At 39.3% G+C, this 21,871-nt stretch overlaps 1 protein-coding gene across 2 annotated transcripts in view; it reads right to left on the minus strand.

Annotated features, from left to right (window-relative positions):
• The window catches only part of MN1 (MN1 proto-oncogene, transcriptional regulator), a 46,338-nt gene that overhangs the window by 20,694 nt on the left and 3,773 nt on the right, over nt 1-21,871 (minus strand). The gene's annotated exons all lie outside the window — the stretch shown is intronic.

A 21,871-nucleotide genomic window follows, 5' to 3' on the forward strand; every position in this document is an offset into this window, starting at 1 on the left:
TCCCTTAGTATTCCCATCATTTCCAAACCCACAGAGAGAGAAAGCGTCTTGCTTCCACTCATCTTTGTATTTACACTCAAAGACAAAGACATGTCATCCATATGTATGAACGCACATATGCAGAGAAGGCATAGCTCATGCTACAACAATGTCTGCCTCTTATGCTGTCTATTTCAGGGAGAAACCTGAAGAGACGCTGCTATTTGTGTACAGTGAAATCATAGCTGCTGTGTTCATGTTCATTACCACAGCAATTAAATTACTGCATTAGTTTCCGCATTAAAAAAATGGAAAAAATAAACATCCGACAGAACCAAGCACTTTGCACTGGCCTTTTCTGGACATCCATGCTCAGTGCTTCCTGCTTTGCTTACTTACACAAATCCCAGAAAACACAACAGTGCTGCCACCAACCGATAGGCCATCACTGCTAAGTACCTAGCCAAACAAAACATGATGTGCCCCAGCACCTGGCACATGATATGTTCTACATCTTTACATTATACTTGACAAGTAGTATCTCTGAAGACTTAACATGAGAGCATTATCTCAAGTGCATACTAAATCTCTTGCAATAACAGAGCTTGTGATACACTGTATGACTAAGGCGAGAGCTGATGTGACTTAGATGCTGATACTCTATATGACACTTTATGCCGTGCAGGACAGGTTAGATCCCATCCTAGTACTGAACATCAGTCCAGATCATAAAGTCTACATTTCATCTCATAGTTCAACTCTTTCCAGAGTAAGATAAAAAATAATTTAAATTATCACCAAAATGTAACTAAAAACTGTGTAGTATATTACACTGTAGTATATTAATACCAAATTTCCTGCCAAGGAGGAGTAAAATACTGTCCTGTATTTGGACAAGTATGGTCCGTACAATAGTCATAGTTTTGTGTTATGCCTGAGACATGCTGATTGGCTGAAACCAGATGAGCCTGCCTTCTAATGTCCTTTTCCGTTAGATGTCTGGCACAGTATAAATCACCAAACTCTGCTTCACTGAGCAGTGTCTGGCCATACATATTAGGCTACTTTCACACTCGCGATTGGTGCCGATCCGTCATGGATCTGCACAGACGGATCCGTTCAGATAATACAACCCTCTGCATCTGTTCAGAACGGATCCGTTTGTATTATCTTTAACATAGCCAAAACGGATCCGTCTTGGACACCATTGAATTCAATGGGGGACGGATCCGTTTTCTATTGTGCCAGATTATGAAAAGGGATCCGTCCCTATTGACTTACATTGTGTGTCAGAACGTTTGGCTCAGTTTCGTCAGATGGACACCAAAACACTGCAAAACACTGCGGTGTCCGCCTTCAAAGCGGAATGGAGACGGAACGGAGGCAAACTGATGTATTCTGAGCGGATCCTTTTCCATTCAGAACGCATTAGGGCAAAACTGACCCGTTTTGGACCGCTTGTGAGAGCCCTGAACGGATCTCAGAAACGGAAAGCCAAAACGCCAGTGTGAAAGTAGCCTTAGAAAAATGTCAGTCGAATCCACCCATTTCAACACCAGCCAACCATCTGTTTGCGTGTTGAAGCCCATCAACCATTCCCTGATGGCAGATGTTGGGGCAGATAAGGAAAGAACAGTTGTATTTTCATTGCTTTAGCTCTGGAGGAGACAAGCCCCTGCCAGAAGTGTCTGGCAGCAGTTTCCTAACCTCTCTCCGTTCTATATGCACACATGTTCGGCTGAGTCAGGAAAGGTAGACAAATATCTATGACAAGGTTTAAATGGTAGAAGTACTGTAGCATGCAGGGGCTTAAAGGGGTTATCCAACCCCTATAATGCACCCCAAAATGCCCGGGCCCCTCATATAGATTATACTTACCTCACACCCCGGCACCTGTGTCGCTTCTGAGGCCCCCACAGCCACCACTGCATCTCTCTGTCGCCTGGATCAAAACACCCAGCAAGGGGGTGCTAGGGAGGCTAGTTCCCGTCGCGGCCTGCTATTGGCTGCCCCCTCCTTGTCAGATGTTTTAATCTGCACGATGGGGGATACAGCGGCGGCCGTGTGGGTATCAGAAGCAACGCGGGTGCCAGGGAGCGTCTCGGTGATCCCTAACTCATGTCAGCTATTAAATCCTGTCCGACTCCCCCTTTACCCAAACCTCTCTGCTATTCTACAAATGAAGCACCACAGACACTGTGACCAATTTGCTCCTCTATCCCATGGTTCCTTGTTTGCATACATATTGGGTGTTAGAAATACCAGTCAGAAATAAGAAAATTGGAGTTTAAGGGTCAGGGACTGCTTAGTTAAAATAATAATGAAAAAGTGCGCATTCATTGTGAGTCAGTCCACTCTAAATCTATCCTCCTGCATCCCAATAATGCACAAATGTTAATAGAATCTTCGACGCTTTTCCAGTTAATTTGGGTCCTTCAGGAGCTCAGATGATGGGAAAATATGCATTGCAATTTAAATACCTCTGGTGAGAAACCTGACACTCTCCTGGGAAAGTGAGGCCATTCTCAGTAATTAATGACCACTACCTGATTTCCATTTATATTAAAGCACCAAATATCAGTGGTGTTTGCATCACCATCCTCCTATGTATTAGGCTGAACCACAGCCGTATGCGGGTGGCAATGTACTGTAAGTCTGCTTCAGAAAAACAATCCAGACATAAGAAGTGCTGCTTTTTTACCTCTTGTTTTAGGCTATCCTCCAAGGTATACATCATGAGTAATTGCTGCCATATACCTATGGCAGATGCCTCCAACATATAGGCATAGTTGCATATGTTGGCCATTGACTTCCAATGTGGAAAATGTATACCATATACCGTATGTGTTTAGTACTATGTCCCTCTGTATAGGCAGCCCAGGCGTATTTCCAGGTATATACACAAAATTATTCAGCCATATAATGAAAAATACAACCATATATAAAAAAAAAACATAGCTAAAATCTTTAGATATCTTCTTCTAATGCTGAACGTGACTTTCACACAAATATTACTTTCCTTCTACTTGTAAAATTTAAAATGCAAATTCAGATCTAAGCCGCCGTCTAGCTGAGGAGAAAGAGCAGATGACGCCTTTGGGTGAATAGAAGACTTTTACCTGTAGCTCGCTGATTAGCTGCAATTGCCCAGCAGTGGCCCAGTCTCATTAGGTCCTTGGCTAAAATCCATGGGCAAAAAGCTCTGAAAAGGTCACAAATAAAGAATTCAGAGCTATTTTTATAGAATGTGGTCGTGCTGCTAACTCAGTCTCATCTCAGAGGTGAATGTTCCTCTGGCTAAGAAGACTGATAGAGTATTACATATGGAAAGAAACTTTTAAGGTTGTCTTATAGAAAAATGTACAAGTTTATCTGGGGAACTCGGTAGATTCGGATCACACTGGTTATAATGTGTTGGGCCATTCCAACAGCCTACAGCGAGGTAAAAGGGATCAGGTCGGATTTCAACCCATCCAGTCCTATTGTTTACCATCAGACATAGTACCTGAAGCTACTTATCTCCCTCCGTCCATGGAAAGTTGGAAGGTATTAATGTTTCCAGTTCTTTGTTTCCCTGCAAGATAAGTGATGTATGGCAACCACTTACCTCCTGCTTCCCATTTAAATTAAAATACCTTTTTGTGGGTGTGTCAATTGTGTTCATGGTGATGCTGGGCCTGGTAAAGCACTATCTATGGTTAGATTTAAGGGTTTATTACAAGGGCAGATTTTTTCGCCCGATGATCGCTAACAAGCATTCGTAATACTGCCACCGACTGCCTAATGAACGAGCATCAGGCAATCCAGATCATGCTGAAAGATCAGGCTTTTCCGGCGGCAAACCACTGTCCAGCATGGGGATGAGAGATGGCTTAGCGATCAGTCCTCCCCATGCTGCGGAGGAGATCGCTGTATGTAATAGCAACTGTCTCCTCCAGTAGCAAGCAGCCGACTGCCGGGAAGAAATGATTCCCTCCCGACAATCGCCTGCCTGATCGGGGTGTCTAATACAGCCTTTCGTGTGCCGTTTCACAACCCAGCATGCACAGTAGTTGTAGCATCAACTTCCTAGCCAAGCAATTACAATCTAGTACAAACTGCCATAAATTGTCGATTTGTAAGTGATCTGTCTCCGATGTGATCAGGTATGTTCATGGAGCTTTGTGACCAAGCAGGAAGCCTGAGTTCTTGCGTTAGATTGCCTGAAGGCCATGGTATTTCTTTTACATAACAGGTGCTTACCAATGCAAACTTCTGAGGTGAAACCGGATATTTGTTTTAACAAGCGAGTCTCATCATTACAGTTTAATTAAATATAATGATCTTAACCCCTTCAGGACAGGGACAATTTCTCTTTTTTCGTTTTTAAACTCCCTGCCTTACCAGAGCCCTAACTTTTTTATTTTTGTGGGACAAGTTGTGGTTTCTAATGGCGCCAATTACTGCATACGATGTAGTGGGAAGCTGGAATTTTTTTTTAATGCGGTGGAATTATAATAAAAAGCACATTTCCACTAGTTTTATGGGTTTTGTTTCCTATGTGGTAAAACTGAGCTTCATTCTCAGTCAGTACGATGACAACGACACCACATTTCTATAGTTTTTTTTTAAGTTTTAATACTGCAAAAAAACTTTGCAAACGCTGCATCGCCATATTACGACCCCCCATAATTGTTTTATTTGTATGTGCACGGAGCTGTGTGAGGGCTCATATGTTGCAGGACGTTCTGTAGTTTTTATTGATACCATTTTGGAGTGAGTGTGAGGCCTAGTTCACACGAACGTATGGCTTTTATAGTTTTTTGCGGTCCGTTTTTCACGGATCCGTTGTTCCGTTTTTGAGTTCCGTTGTGTTTCCGTTCCGTTGTTCCGTTCCGTTTTTCCGTATGCCATGTACAGTTTACAGTAATTACATAGGAAAAATTGGGCTGGCCATAACATTTTCAATAGATGGTTCAGAAAAAACGGAACGGAAACGGAAGACATACGGATGCATTTCCGTATGTGTTCCGGTTTTTTTGCGGATCCATTGACTTGAATGGAGCCACGACCCGTGATTTACGGCCAAATATAGGACAAGCTCTATCTTTCAACGGAACAGAAAAACGGAAAAACGGAAACGGAAGGCATACGGAACACATTCCGTTTTTTTTGCGGAACCATTGAAATGAATGGTTCCGTATACGGACCGTATACGGAACACAAAAAAACGGCCCGTACACCCGCAAAAAAAACGTTCGTGTGAACTAGGCCTGACTTTGATTTTTATTCCATTATGCCATTCACCGTATGGGATAAATATTTTTATATTTTAATAGTATGGACATTTTCGGACGAGGTGAAGCCTATGATTTTTATATTTTAAAATGTTTATTTTAATTTTTGGGAATGGAAGCACTTTCACAAATATATATATATATATATATATATATATATATATATATATATATTTTTTTTTTTTTTTTCTTTTATACTTTTTAATAGTTCTCCTAGGGAACTTGAAGAAGCAATCATTAGATTGTTTCTCTTATAGACTCAAATGCATTAATATTGCAGTTTGAGAGCATTTCACTGTTTTTCTATGTTATCTATATAAGTGATATATGTTGTTGTAGTCCTTCCTGTAATTATATACAGATAATTGCAGTAAAGGGATTTGCACAAACCAAGAAGTGACACCTATTATTAGGCTTAGTAGCCAGTGCAAAAACTTTAAAGTATAACTGTCGTATATATTTTTTTTGAGTATTGGATTGTGGTGATTAATATCTCCTTGGTGGCCCTATTTCAACTTTTCACTGTGTACTCAATTACCCCTTAATTCCACATTTTTGTTCCCTGTACTGCCTACTTTTACCCGTGCTTAAAATAGGGTTGCTAGGCATGGTCCATCTATGTGTTGAAGGACGGAGGACGCTGCGTGCAAGGTCAGATTACAGACAGCCAGGGACTGTAAGTAAATGATTAAAGCCAGGTCCTCCCCAGCAGCTGATAACAGTGCCTGGGCTGTGTGCACTTCTCCCTGTCCCTGCGCTTGGCAGACGCTCCCTCACTCAGCAGAGCTGGAGAATGCAGAGTTGAAGCAGCGCAGACCAGGGAAGGGAGATCTGTCGTCTGCTCAGTGTATAAATGAAAGCAACATGTGGTAAGAGGACCCCTTTGTGCTGCAGGAGATTAACCCTTTAGAGGGAGGGCTCTGGTTACTGACACTTTTGGGGGGGCTATTGTTACTGGCTAGTGAGGGCAGGCGGGATTAGCCTCGGTGTGGGGGCAGTGGCGGCCATCTTAACTGAATAGTGAGATTGCAGTTTTATGCAGATTGGTTGCTAAGGGCTGAATCTTATTAAATATGGGGTAAGTCAGTCTAATAGTAACTGATTCTGGAATATCATGTTATTAGTAACTACATATATGAACATTTAAATTAGGATGTAAATGTGACAGTTATCCTTTAAGGATTTTTTTTAAATACAGATATTAACATGGAAAATTTTAAAAACATCACCAAAAATTCTTTAAAAGTAAGTTTAACATAAAAACTTGATTTACACAATACATCATTTTCTAATGATACATCCCTTTAAAACACTAGTGTAATAAGCTGCTATACAAATACCTTATAAATGAAAAAGTAACTATATGGAAATGAATCAGAAGTAAGTTCTCATAAGTGACAATGGTTTGTATAAACTATGGGGGTCATTTACTAAATGATATACGCCACATTTATGCAGTATATCTATCACAGATTGCGGCGCAAAGGTTATTAGCACCGCAATATGCAAATTTTTCCTGCTCACGCCAGGTATAGATAAGTAGGCATAGTGTGGGAAGGGGACGGGCCAGCATGTTCTTAATCGACTTCAGCAAGGATGCTGGCTTACCTTTAGACTGGCAGTAGATGCGCCGAAGATAGGTCAGTACCAGTCTTAATAAATGACCCCTATGTCCATAGGATCCGTGATTTGCTGACCACAAAACAGAGGACTAACGCTGCACATTTTTTCCACAGCATGTGGATGAGATTTCTTAAAATCTTAATCCCATTGTTGCTATGGTAAAACACTGCATATTTTCTGCTCGGAAATCCACAGCATTTAGGCCACATACCCCTAGGCTGGGTTCACTTGTGACTGAAAATCGAGTGGAAAATTCCACAGCTGTTTTTGTCGCGTTTCTGCAAAAACTGCATGTATTACATGCAGTTTTTGCCATGGAAAAGCTAGCGGACTTCACCCTCTCCACTGCAAAGGGTGAAATCCGCAGGAGAGATCCGCAGCATAAACTGACATTCTGCAGTTTTCAAATCTGCACCGCAGACCAATTTACACTGTCTTTTTTGTATGCAACGTGTGGGCGAGGATTTGGAGATTCTCCTCCCCTTGGCTGGTACTGTACAATGCTGAGGATTTTCCGCACAAAAACGACAATGGCAAATCCGCAACTATTTAGGAACACATGTGAACACGACCTAATGCTACATGCACACGACCGTGGCGTTTTTTGCGGTCCGCAAAAAACAGAAGCCGTCCGTGTGCCTTCCGCAATTTGTGGAACGGAACGGGCGGCCGTCAATATAAATGTCTATTCTTATCCGCAAAGTGTGGACAAGAATAGGACATGTAATATTTTGTTAAGCGGGGCCACGGAAAGGAGGAACGGATGTGAACAGCACACGGAGTGCTGTCCGCATCTTGTGCGGCCCCGTTGAAGTGAATGGGTCCGCATCGGAGCCGCCAAAACGGCAGCTCGGATGTGGACCAAAACAATGGTCGTGTGCATGAGCCCTTAAGGTGCACATATGCATTAGGGAGAACTCAGAGGAAACCGAGAGGGAAAGAAGAAAGGAGCACAAACATTTAAACATGCTTGATCCTTTGTTCCCACAGGAAATAATCCACTGTCAAAAAGTGGCTGACTATGGTTTATTTTTAGTGAAATACACATGAACTCTTTGTCTAGCCACGCAAGCTTATTTATTGAGAAGTCAGGAGAAACAACTCCAAAAAGAACATTCCCTGAAAGACCAAGTAACGCCCATTTTGCCAGTGTCGTCTGAATCAGTTCTAGCCATCTGCTGGATCATCCATCCAGTACAAGAGTCGTAAAATAGTTGCAGCAGAGCTTGTCACTTGTCACATAACAATTTACTACCTGTGGTTTTACATAGGGCTGCAGGTAAACCTACTTCACCATGCACAAATAATTTGATCTCAAATAAATGAAAAACTTAGCTCTGCTACATTAGTACATATACATGAAAAAACATAAAAAGAAATCAGGGCTTATGATCGTATGGTGCATGTACCGCCATCTACTGATGTAGGAAACACTCCAAGATGTAATAGTAAAAAAATACTGCAAATATGTTATTAATAAAGTGGGTGAATGCGAATTTCTATCCGATTCTAGTAAAAACATCCTTTCATTGTTATGCTAATCAATTTGCAGGTTTATCTCAATGTTTATTCTTCATGTTACACAAACCAAGAACAGGAAATACCAGTTCTGCACAGATGGAAAGGAACAGGATTTACTCCAAATTCAAAAACGTGGAAGTGTTGAATATATTATGAAGAGTAGTAAGCACTAATGATCCATACAGCATTGCCTTACCATAGGTCTGTACTTGATATTTGATTAGACTGAGTATCTACGAAGCAAGTGCATAATTAGCAAATTCCAAACGTAACGTTCTCATCAGAATCAAGTCCTTCACAATCAGGAATGATCCCATTATTACCCTGCAGGACATGACCCTGCCTCCTGCTTCAGCTCTACAGATGCCAGACAGGTGCTAGTTATGGCAGCCTGTATTTTAGTTTGGATTTTCCAAGGGATTAGGAAATTAAAATAGCTGCAGAAAATGTTATATCATAAAAAAACAAACATTATTCACCTCAGACGCTCCAGCGCCATTGCTCTGGTGGTCCCTGATGGTCTCTATAGTGACGTGCTGCTCCAGCACATAACCACTGCAGCCATTCATTGGCCATAGGTGCCATCATAACCGCTGAAGACGGTGACTGGATAGTTGGAAATGGGGTTACGGGGTTTCTCAGAAAGTCATCTTTTCTTAGGTACTGTATAGTTTTGCCAAACAATGTATAGTTGTAAAAATGTATGCTGGCTTCTCCAGAAATCTGCTGATAAATGGTATGGTCCCAATGACCTACTGATCAAAACATTAAAAGGGTTGTACCAAGTATTAAAGTTATCCCCTATTCACAGGATAGGGAATAACTAACTGATCACTAGGGGTGCAACCGCTCGGTCCTCCTCTGATCCCAAGAGCGGGGATCCCATGTCCCATCCTGATGGAACAGCAGACTGAGCATGCATCCTTTAGCTACATTTATTCTCTTTGGGACTGCCGGAGAAAGCCGAGTACAGTGCTCTCCTAGTTCCACAGGGAATGAATGGAGAGGAAGGGTGGATGTGCGGGGTGCCACTCCATCAGGACAGGGACCCCTCTTCTTGGTATCAGTGGGGTCCTAGCTGTGGGACCCCCAAGGATCGGTTAGTTATCCCTTATCCTGTGGACAAGGGATACCTTTAATACTTTGCACAACTCCTTTAATCTCACAGCTGCATGTATTGTACAAGTACAGTACAGCTAAGGCTACTTTCACACTGGCATTTTGGTTTCCGTTCGTTAGATCCGTTCAGGGCTCTCACAAGAGGTCCAAAACGGATCAGTTTTGCCCTTATGCATTCTGAATGGCTAAGGATCCGCTCAGAATGCATCCGTTCCGTCTCCATTCCGCTTTGGAGGCGGACACCAAAACGCTGCTTGCATCTGATGAAACTGAGCCAAACGGATCCGTCCTGACACACAATGTAAGTCAATGGGGACAGATCTGTTTTCACTGACACAGTATGGCACAATAGATAACGGATCCGCCCTGACACACAATGTAAGTCAATGGAGGACGGATCCGTTTTCACTGACACAGTATGGCACAATAGATAACGGATCCGTCCCCTATTGACTTTCAATGGTGTTCAAGACGGATCAGTTTTGGCTATGTTACAGATAATACAAACGGATCTGTTCTGAACGGATGCAGACGGTTGTATTATCTGAACGGATGCGTTTGTGGAGATCCGTGACGGTTCCGCACCAAACGCGAGTGTGAAAGTAGCCTTAGACATAGATACACATTAGCTGCCCTTCTATTGCCTTCCATTTGATAGTGAGAAGATGAGATGCAGTCATCAGCACTGAATTATGGATTCTCAGGTCTGCTTGGTACGTCATTTAGTGTTTCTTAGTTGCTGAAGTTCATTGGTTAATGTTTCCTGGGTCTACACTATAGAACTCCTTCCATGCAAAACCACATCTTTCTGTAAACCAAATAATTAAAACGCAAAAACTAAAAATTTCTGATCGCACAGATAATTACTTAGTGACATGGTTTCAACAAATTTTGCATTTTTAAAATGTATAATAATTCTTAAGACTAAGAATTTGTTGAATTTGGGAAGTATAGCTGAAGGAGCACTGTTTCTTTCTATGTTCTCATCCACAAAAATGGAAGTAATCCATTGGCATTTATATGCAAGTATCAGGTACATTTACCTAAGTATGCTTTACATATGATATGGGCGATATAACTCCTTATCCATTCAACATGATTTATTTTTAGGAATATTTCATTTGATTAGGCATAAGTATTTACAGGGGTTGTGCACTTATGAAAAACAACTTTCATACACCCTAATATGGAATTCAGAATAGAGAGGGGATCCTCTCATCAGGATCCTCATTACTTGGTCAGAGCAGCGAGTAGTTAACGAAGAGCATCCCTCTCTCTGCTGGACCTGCCCCGACTTGCATTACACAGACAGCCCACTGATATGAATGGACACTGTGTAATGCTTCATTTCCCCTGTGGGGGTGCTGCAGGAAAACTGAACACTTGATGCCAGGTTTTCACACAGGTTACAGCTGATTGCTGGGGGGTCCCAACAGAGGAAGCTCTGTGATCACTTTAATGTCAAGGGACACTATTGACAAGAAGGGATGTTCCAAAGCAGACAACCCCTTAAAAATTTCGTAATTTTGGCTACAACAAATGTAGAAAATTGTGTTTTTGGTTGTCCCAAGCCGTCCTGCCCTTAACTGTTCATGGCAATTTGACCTTAATCTTCTAGAGATTGGTTACTACCGATCTGATGCTTAACCACCCATCTGAAAAGACTTAGTTAGAAGTGTATTTCTAGCAACCAGGCAGTCAGACATGACTCGTGTGATCAGACATTGGTAGTGCCTATTCCACTTTGAGCTGTGTTTTATCACATTTTACCAAGTGATAGGCTTACTCAGGAAAGGCTAAATATCTGTGTACACAATGCTGAGTGTACCCCAAGAAACAACTAACAAATGTACATACCAGAAGGTACAGGCATAGTTGTTTCCATAGAAATGAATACTGAATGCAATTCAGAGAGGGGGGGGGGGGGAACTGTTTGCTTTGGGACTGCACTGTAGGTGCTAGTGATCAATGACGTAGTTTCTTACAAACGGTTGTCAATCAATGGAGCTAATTCATAAAGGGGCCGCCATTGAGTTCCCTCAAACAACCTTACACTGGGTTACAGATTAATGGGCTGATTTACTAACAAGATGTGTTTGGCACAGTCATCTGGGTGTGAGTATAACCATCAGATTTTTCTAACCTCTGAAAACTTTTGTGCAAATATATAGGAATATTGGTAGGTCACTTGTCTTACAAAGTCTAGGTCTCCTTTATTATACTACTGACACTACATATGCCTTGCAGATATGCAATGACTGTGCTCTCAATATGAGTGCATTGTGCCCCCTTAATGTTAAAGTCCAAACCATGAACATATAATGTCAGAACCTCATAGCTGGTTAGCAGATAATATTCATGAAGCACTAAGCATCGGGTTCAAAGCAGAAAGCATACTTGGATCAGAGATATGCCTGCTAGAGTCATACCGGAGATGTGCTAGAGACAACTTACCATAGGTAAGGGCTAATCAGAATTAAAATCTTCCCAAAAAAAAACTAAGATTGTTTTACATTTTAGTGCAATCTAAGGCGTACATTTAAATCAACCCCTGTGCACCAGGAAAATAAAATCCTGTATATGGCCAGGACTAAGTGCACGATTTAGAGGAACTGCCTTAAATACAATATATATTTTAAGGCAATCTAAGGACCATATTTATAAGAAGACTGGTGTCAAAAGTCTTACATTTTGAGATGTGCCACAAATATTAAGAGGCGCACACCTATTTCCAGAACAGGGGACCCCTGAACCCCGCCCCAGCTTTTGACGTGGTTGCTGCACATGGAGAGGTGGCTGGGATTACAGAAATGGCCGAGCTTGCTGTGCTGTGCCTGTAACACCCAAAGAAGTGAATGCTGCTGAACTAACTCCCAAGTTACAGAAATGCCATAAATAACTGAGATCAGAATTTGCTGTTAAATTTGGCTTGAATTTGCCGTTCCCACAAGCAAGTGAATGAGGAAGGGAGATCTTTTAGCCAGATAGAAAACTGGCCCATACCTTTGAAGCTTTGCTCAACTAAAATGCTCGTAGATTGGGACCCAAGGCAAGCCAACAGGGACTGTGTGCAAGGTGAAGTTTATACTATTAGTGATCCCATAATGACAAAGATGGCTTTGCAACGTAAAAAATATAGTGAAACCTCTTTGAGACAGCTATCCAAAACTGTATTCAAAAATGGTGGCCTAGAGAGGTGGTCTTTCAGATACATACATTATGACAGCACCTACAAGCTTTCTGCGCCCAGAGAAGCAATGTTCAAGCTACCTGCGAAAATCACTGATCATAGCTAATTTTAGGTGTAGATCATAAGACTAAGAGTATGTACGGAATTATATGTTATCATGTCTATCATGCACTGCACCTTGTCACAGTCAATGTCACACCTCATCCATATTTGACACTGAAAATGTGTCATTTCTTTACCTATTTACCCAAATATCCAATCTATATGAAGGTGATAAAAACCCAACGAGTGAGGTGTGAGATGAAAATGTGTCAACAATATCAACTCTTGGTGAGACGTAATTAACTAATAATTCTATACTTTCTGTATATATTAGCAACGTTTATTTGCATAAATTAAAGTTTGAATGCTAATTTTCATTTCGGCAAATCTCGCAGATACCACAGATGGCCCGAATAATACACACAGTTATCCTGGAGTAAAACTGGTTTCTTTTAGACCTAAACAGACATAAATGCGAAAACAATGGTTCTAACCTCTGGAACGCAGAGATGCATCTGACACAACATAGACATATGGATTGTATTTGATTCCCCACTTTATATTCTATTTTAACTATAATGTTACGGGATTATACATATGGTCCTATTGTTTGAGGGGAAGATATTATACCGAATTGTAATAAAAATGTAATAGTCATTTAAAAAAATTAAAACAATAAATAAATAATGCAGCCACCCCTCTGCCCCTACGTGATAATGTCGTACATGATGAAAAAGATGCTTATTCCCTTACTAATAAGAAATATAGCCTGGATTATCATTTACCACAAAGAAGCAACTGCAGATACACATGCCAATATTACTACCTAATATTTGAGTCTGTGAATATGGATCTATACAAATCATACAATATCATCTGTGACTTTACTTATCGCTCCAGGTAAATAAGTTCACTTTATGAGGGTGTATTCACAAGATGCTGCAGAATTCCAACGAATCGCACGGTGGTGGAAAAAAACACAGCGCCCAAAAATTTTTTTTTTTTTCACCGCAGTAATGGTAAGCCTTTCTGCCACACCAGGTGTGAATACATTCCGTCATCTCTGAGGCTTCTGTCCCTGCATTAGAAGGGGGCACCATGCCCACTGGACATGCATTATCTGTAGCATATACTGTATGATCAGAAAACGCACTGCTTTACTAATCCTTCTCTATTCATATCTCATGGTTTCCCTCTGTTTTTTACTGAAATAATTTGTCAAGTAACCTCTTGGAAGGGAAAATGATTGCACTGGAGTAATCACCCTTCTGTGAAAATGTATTGATATAGTCTGCAGATTTACCGACAACTGTAACCCCTTACGCCTGGAGTCCTGGAGGAGCTGCTGCTTGTGCCCTGGTACAGGAGCACTTTTACTGCACTCTATTAGCTCCAGTTTAGGATGCATTAGTGTTTGTCACATGTTGGATGAAACGCAAGCTTCTTCTACTGTGTCACTTTTGTTTTTGACATGCAGCTTTTATTCCTTCCTTGCATCTTGATGCTTAGGAAACCGTTTCAGCACTTGCATTGAGGCATGTGACAGTTTTTTATGTTATTTTAATGGTGCCACCGCTGCCTTTACATGGAGATCGAGATTCAATAGACATCGACATGCGGTACTGAACACCAAACTGACACTTATACAAGAAAAGAAGTCCTATGATAACGTAGTGTAGCCATTTTTATGGGTTCATGTTATCTCACAGAGTAGGCACGGTGCAACTACACGACTGCCCCGCTATTTAAATCAAGACTTGGTTACTTTGCTGCTTTACTGAACTGCAAAGTCCGAACACATGATGAAATGTCTCAATCTAGTTTTCATTCTTGGATAGTAGTCGTCTACTGCTTATAGCACTACAGCACATATGCTCGTCTCAATCAGGAAATAAAATACCACTTATTGGGCTGAGTACCCCCAAACGATTCCACATTATCAAAAGAATAGCCCTGTTCGACCTCATTGGAAGCCGTGCCGTTGTGTGTGACTCCATCCCAGACAAGCGCTCCACTGCTGCCTGCTGCATTATGTAGAAGGGAGTCACCAGGTCGTCTGTCAGAATGGAGGAGGATCCATTGCTGAAGAGCATCCCAAAAGCTATATGGGCAATGTCATAGGAAGTCTCCATAGTTTCTCCTTAAATACGTTTAGCATAAGACACTAAAATCCCCCTAAAACATAATAATAGCAAGAAAAAAAGGTACAATCCAGATGCCATAACTATCGATACCCTAGTCTAACAGCACTCATTCCACTGAAAGCAATAACTACTTGAAAATTATTCTACATTTTTTTTAAGAGTGTCTGCGTGACTTATAGCAATATAACCTACAAGAGGGTCATAGAAACTGCCTCAGTGCCGGAAGTGTACATTATGTGTACCGTCATTATACCGGCAAATGTAAAAAGTACTAATAAATCAGGAAATAAGTGAGAAGAAATGAAAAAATAATTACAATGTGATGTTTCATGCTCACAAAAAAAAATGCTTGAGTACTTTACAGTTGATAAGTGGAGAATCCGATTTTCCTCGAGGAGGGTAAGAAAGCATGATATAAAAAAATGCTGAAGGTGAATGGTATGCGCAGCGTGGAACCATCTCGAGATATGACATTGTAGACTAATTAGGTCTTCATTCAAACGCTCACTCAGGCTATTTACACTATTGACTGGAATAAAGTGGATAATGGTTACCTTATTCTGCATAATAGTCATTCCTAAACTAATGGAAACCAATATAGATTATCAGAAAGACTGGGAAATGGATGATACAGAGAAGGAAGGTCACAAACCCCTCTTTACAACTCATTGTAACTACATAAAGGCAGTAAAAGGCGCAGGTCTGGGTTATACTCCTAAGCAGAAGACTACACAGATGTTACCTCAGGCGTAAGGGAGGTTTTCATGTAATGTTTTTATTTTATTTTCACGTTATACAATTTCTTAACAATTTTTCTTCTACTTTTGAGTCAAAGTGGAATAAGTAAAATATATAAATGTAATATTGCACGGTAAGTACTAAAAGATTTCATCCGTGCACTGCTGCTTCTCATACCAGAAAGACACGAGTGTTCCCTATAAAAAAGCTGTATAGGTAAAATATGTATAATTGATTATATTGGGCTATACCATCTCAAAAATAGCTTGATATTAATATAAATTTGAAGCCATTTTAGAAAATGGTGCAGTAAATTATTATAATTTGCCTATTCATACAGTCCTAAAATCAACATTTCATCATGCCAATTCCAAAGGCATGCTCTAAGCATTTGAAATCGTTTTAATTTCAGCTATTTTTCTAAAAATTGTGAAAATAGTCAGAAAGAAAATTTTGCGAATAGACTGTGACGGATGAAACACTTTGTCCATGGGGGATTCAAGCTACGAAGCTGCGTAGGAAAAAGGGTCGCCTTGTCTTACTGAAAACGGTCTCCTGTTCAGGTTACGTACAAATTCTTCTTTAACTTCTTTCTGCACCAGGTTATTTGTTTTGTGGGACTTTTTACTGTGACATTATGACATTACAATTGCATTTTAAGAGGTTGATGTCGTCAAAATGCTCTCATATAATGGAACATTTTTTTTTCAACTGCTCTCAGCTAATCCTTGACAGCTCATTATACAGCAAAGCAAAGGCTCGGAATATTGAATTTTGACCTCTGCTTTTAATGACGTATAAGTGGGTGGAGAAGTGAGTGAAGAGGAGAAAATATATTCCTATGACAATTACTGGAACTCATGTGTAAGGATACCTACCTCTTATGATCTGTCATCTTATCTGGTACTTGATGGTTGCCTGTGTTTTTACATGCAGTCTTATTTCTATAGTATTTATGAGAAGTTAACATTTTTCACCCAAAAAAGAAAAATCATCACAGCCACTTCTGGCTAGAATACATAAAGGTATGACCATACTAGAATAGCAGTAAATACATAGTATATTTTATATATGCCATAATATACTATATTTTATATAGCTGTGCTGCTTTATCTTCTCAAATCAGCCATACCCCATATATAGTGTACCTTCTATATCTGTACAGCAAAATCATAGGGTGTGATTCCATGACAATAGGTGACAGGACCTACTCTTAAAATAAATATACCTATATTAGAGAGATAATAGATAGACAGATAGATATTAGATAAATAGATAGATGTGAAGTAGATATAAATATAGATATTTATGAGATAGATATTAGAAAAATAGATTGATAAATAGGGGATAGATAGATCGATATTACATAGATAGATTACCGTAGATAGATAGCGATATGAGATAGACAAATAATGAAAAAGATACTGTAGATTCTATAGATAGATATAGATAGATAGCTATAGATAGCTATAGATAGATAAATAGATATGAAGTAGATAGAAATATAGATATTTATGAGATAGATATTAGAAAAATAGATTGATAAATAGGGGATAGATAGATCGATATTACATAGATAGATTACCGTAGATAGATAGCGATATGAGATAGACAAATAATGAAAAAGATACTGTAGATTCTATAGATAGATATAGATAGATAGCTATAGATAGCTATAGATAGATAAATAGATATGAAGTAGATATAAATATAGATATTTATGAGATAGCTATTAGACAAATAGATTGATAAATAGGGGATAGATAGATCGATAGATATTACATATAGATAGATCGATAGATATTACATAGATAGATCGATAGATAATACATAGATAGATCGATAGATATTACATAGATAGATTGATAGATAGATATTACATAGATAGATTACCATATATAGATAGAGATATGAGATAGACATATAATGAAATAGATACTGTAGATTCTATAGATAGATAGATATAGATAGATAGATAGATAGATAGATAGATATAAGATATAGATAGATATAAGATATAGATAGATAGATAGATATAAGATATAGATAAATATAGATAGATATAAGATATAGATAGATGAGATAGATAGATAGATATAAGATATAGATAGATATAAGATATAGATAGATGAGGTAGATAGATAGATAGATAGATATAGATAAATATAAGATATAGATAGATGAGGTAGATAGATAGATATAGATAGATATAAGATATAGATAGATAGAGATAGATATAAGATATAGATAGATGAGGTGGATAGATATAGATAGATATAAGATATAGATAGATAGATAGATAGATAGATATAAGATATAGATAGATGAGATGGATAGATAGATAGATATAAGATATAGATAGATATAAGATATAGATAGATGAGATAGATAGATATAAGATATAGATAGATATAAGATATAGATAGATGAGGTAGATAGATAGATATAGATAGATATAAGATATAGATAGATAGATAGAGATAGATATAAGATATAGATAGATATAAGATATAGATAGATAGATATAAGATATAGATAGATATAAGATATAGATAGATAGAACAGATGACATATGTACATTTACGTGACAGACCCTGTAACAATGATAAATTCTACCTACTATTTGACAGATCTATGGGGGAGGATCACTCCCAGCAGTCTAGTGCGGCAAGGGATAAGTATTTATTTACAAGCGCCAGTTTTGGAGCTTCTTCAATTATTAATGAATACATCAAAAAATGTCACCTCGCCCATCAAAGTGCTGTGTAAGGAATCCGTTTGGAAGTTTGCTACTCAAGGCCTTACATTCTATGTCATTGTATTTTCAAGAACACACTACATGTATGGAGCAGTAGTAATCCACATCTGTCTCTTAAGGCAAAAAAAAATTAAATAAATATTCTTTCAACATTTTTCTCTATTATGTATCCTATTGTTAAATCATAAGCACGATCTATAACAGCCAATAAATATAATAATAGAAAGAAAAAAAACGTAAATATATTTCAAACTAGGCCCTGGATGATGAAAATGCATAGGTGTGGTTTTTCTTCCCCTTTCTATCTATTCACAAGAAACAATATGTAAAAATATTCTGCTTCTTTAGTCTTGAAAGTCAATAAATAAAAAGCAATTTAAATTACATTTAACAGCATTTTGGCTAATGACTATAATTTGTCACAGAGTATGCCCTGCCGCTATTGAAATTTAGACATACTTTAATTGCCCATGGGGTAAGATGGCTAATTATGAAAAAAAAAGTTTTACGTGAGCCATCCAGTATGACATAAAAAGATCAGCGCTGAGCTCTTTGAAATGTTCTCTGCGTCTGCTCTTTATCAGTGCAATCAGCTCATCTAGATCATTTATTAAAGGACATCAAATCCTTCATGGATGACTATTTTACATGTAAAAGAGCTACAAAACCGCTTATTACCCGGGTAGTAAAAGAAGAGCACCCTACTCTGTGACGTAAAATCCATGCAGACTGCGGCCAATAAAATGATACTGATTGAAATCCACACGAGTGCTGCTAAAAGTTATGGCCGAGGAAATAGCCTGCGTGGAAAGGGGACTGTTAGGGTTAAGATTTTGGGCCGATTTAGGGAAAGTCACACACAGGAGGCAAATGGCTGAAAATAAAGAGGCAAAATCCACGTGATAATAAACATCCAGAGTAACTTGTATCCATTTCCATCCAGCTCCATTAACACCTGTGTGGTTTTAAGTTACATGTTCCTGCAGAGCAAATGTCAAACCAAGGCATTCGCAGAGACCTTTGGAATTTTAAGGAAAAAAAAAAACATAATGGATTTAACCCTCACACTGCTGGAACCATCCCCCCAACCCAGCTCCAAGACAAAAACAACCATTTCTTTGTGATGCAGAACGAAGATTTCCTCCATATAAAATTGCCTGAAGGTATTAACTAACGTGTGTCCAAAAGGAAAGAATCGGGAAAAATAGCTCAGGCGATACCGACAATACATTTTATATATATATATATATATATATATATAATATTTCATGTTTTTTTATTTTTTATATTTGAATCCCTCTTCTCAGAGCGGAATTCTATGGTGTTAAATTAAAACACGCCACTGAAGTGCAAAGGTTATGGCGGAAGGTTAAACGCTGGTGGCCATTCCCGAGAAACAGAAGATGGCTTTGAGAAAGAACAGGGAGCAATTGTTGGACACGGCCCGAGCGGAACAATTTGTAAGGACTAAGTAGGGACTAACCTGGTTACTGGTATGAGGTGGATTTTACCACTGCCCTCTTTTGTGTCCCAGTATACCTGACCACAGCCGGTGCCTGGAATCGCTCTGCCGCCATTGGGCTTATTAAATATTAATCAATATTTAGTTCAAATTAATAGCTGGAAAGCAAAAGGGGGGAAATAATATTTCATTTCACTGAATATTAATAATGATTATGGTCATTCCAATAGGAATTACTATCATTACACAGATCACCTACATCCCACACACTGGTTCAGTCTCAGTAGGTACATATTAGACTGTCACATGCCATTAAACACTATGTATACCTGACGGTCACTCTCTCTCTCCTATGGAATAATTCCACTTCAATCACTGGACGTGACGCGCTGCAGCAGCTTTTAATAAAAATATAGCCATTATTATTATTATTATTCATGCCGGACGTTTATTGATTTGTGTTGATTGATATTCTACTAAATGTGTGATGTGAAATAATAAAAAAAAGAAAATCTATCTATCTATGTATATTCACAGCCATCAATGACTGAAGTGGGAGGGGGGCACTGCCATAGGAAGCCCCACTTAATAATCGAGATGAGGGGCCCCAAGCTCACCAATTTAAGAGCAGGGGGGATGCTGATGTGCTCCACAGTCTGCTGTGCTATGCATGCTAAGGATTCATTCCTCAAACAGTGGCCCTCCTGAGCTGAGCATTAAACAGGGACAAAGAGGCGACCAGCGGGGGCTTCTATTCATGCTCCAAAACCCAAAGCTGTAAAGCCAACCAAGACCACGGCGATTAAATGATGCACTTTAAACCAGCCAAACTCTCTTTTTAATTCCCCTTAACCTATTCCCTAATATCTTAAGTCTTTTGATCCCCTAATGGTCTTCTTCAGTCGGTGCCAGGCTGCAGCCCATCAGCGGCTCTTTAGGAAGCAGACTAGGATTGCCACACTCTTACAATATGGAATGAAGGGCTGCCTATTTAAAGACGAGATTGGATTAAACGCAATGCTTTCCTCGTGAAGCAATCTGAAATGACCAGTCACCAGTCCACACGCAGCCTTGCCAAATCCACTGGCTACAATTCACACCGGGCATAAAAAAATAAAAGAAACAAACAAACAAACAAAAAAGCAAAGACAATAAACTGGGAAATTTGTGAAAATAAAGTTATATTAGATTCCATTTCAAGAACATACAAAATAGATTGATGCAAGAAATAAATACATTACAGATTTTTTTTTTTGTTGTCTGAAACCTTGTAGGATTTTTTTTTTTTTTTTTTTTAGAATAACAATGCTATTCAACATGAATAAAAATATTCACATGACACATCCCACAGAATCCAGAAACATCATATTGCACATGTGCGCACATAGATATGCCCTATATATCAACACACACGCAATTCGACTGTACAATTTACATAGACTTCTGCATGGAGTCTTAACAGAGAGATAAATCATCCAGCGTCTTAGGTGACTAGCAGAAAATGAACATTGGCCCCCAAATAACCTCAAACAATGATGAGTTGTGTGAGTGCAAAGAGACAACCCTGCTACTCAGTGCACGCTATAGGGTGAAGGGCTATATATCTCTTGGAGGTTTTCTAAATTGAACTGTAAACATTGATTACCCTCTGTCCTTGCCCTGCGGGCGGCTCCTATTAATTAACTGATAGCATTTTATCCGGACTAGGATAGGATAGAATAGTTCCTCTTTTGTCTGCAACGAGATGTGGGTGGTGGGAGGAATCCAAGCTGGCACCCTTGTCACTTACCAACCAAGGGTGGAGCAGATCTGGAGGAGATATACAGCTACCTGGTGGTGGCTTCTTAAGTTTTCAGCCTGGTTGTAAATGTGATTGCTAGATGAGGCTGTTTAATGACCTATGTACAGTAAGCAATGCTTGTGCAGACTTTACGGGGGGATATAAAATTAGAGGGATAATTGGCTGTAATTTATTTGCTGGTCACTGGCAAATGAATTCCGGTTGGCACGTTTCGCCTA

Source organism: Bufo gargarizans, chromosome 1 (assembly GCF_014858855.1).
Source record: "Bufo gargarizans isolate SCDJY-AF-19 chromosome 1, ASM1485885v1, whole genome shotgun sequence".
Lineage (NCBI taxonomy): Eukaryota > Metazoa > Chordata > Amphibia > Anura > Bufonidae > Bufo > Bufo gargarizans.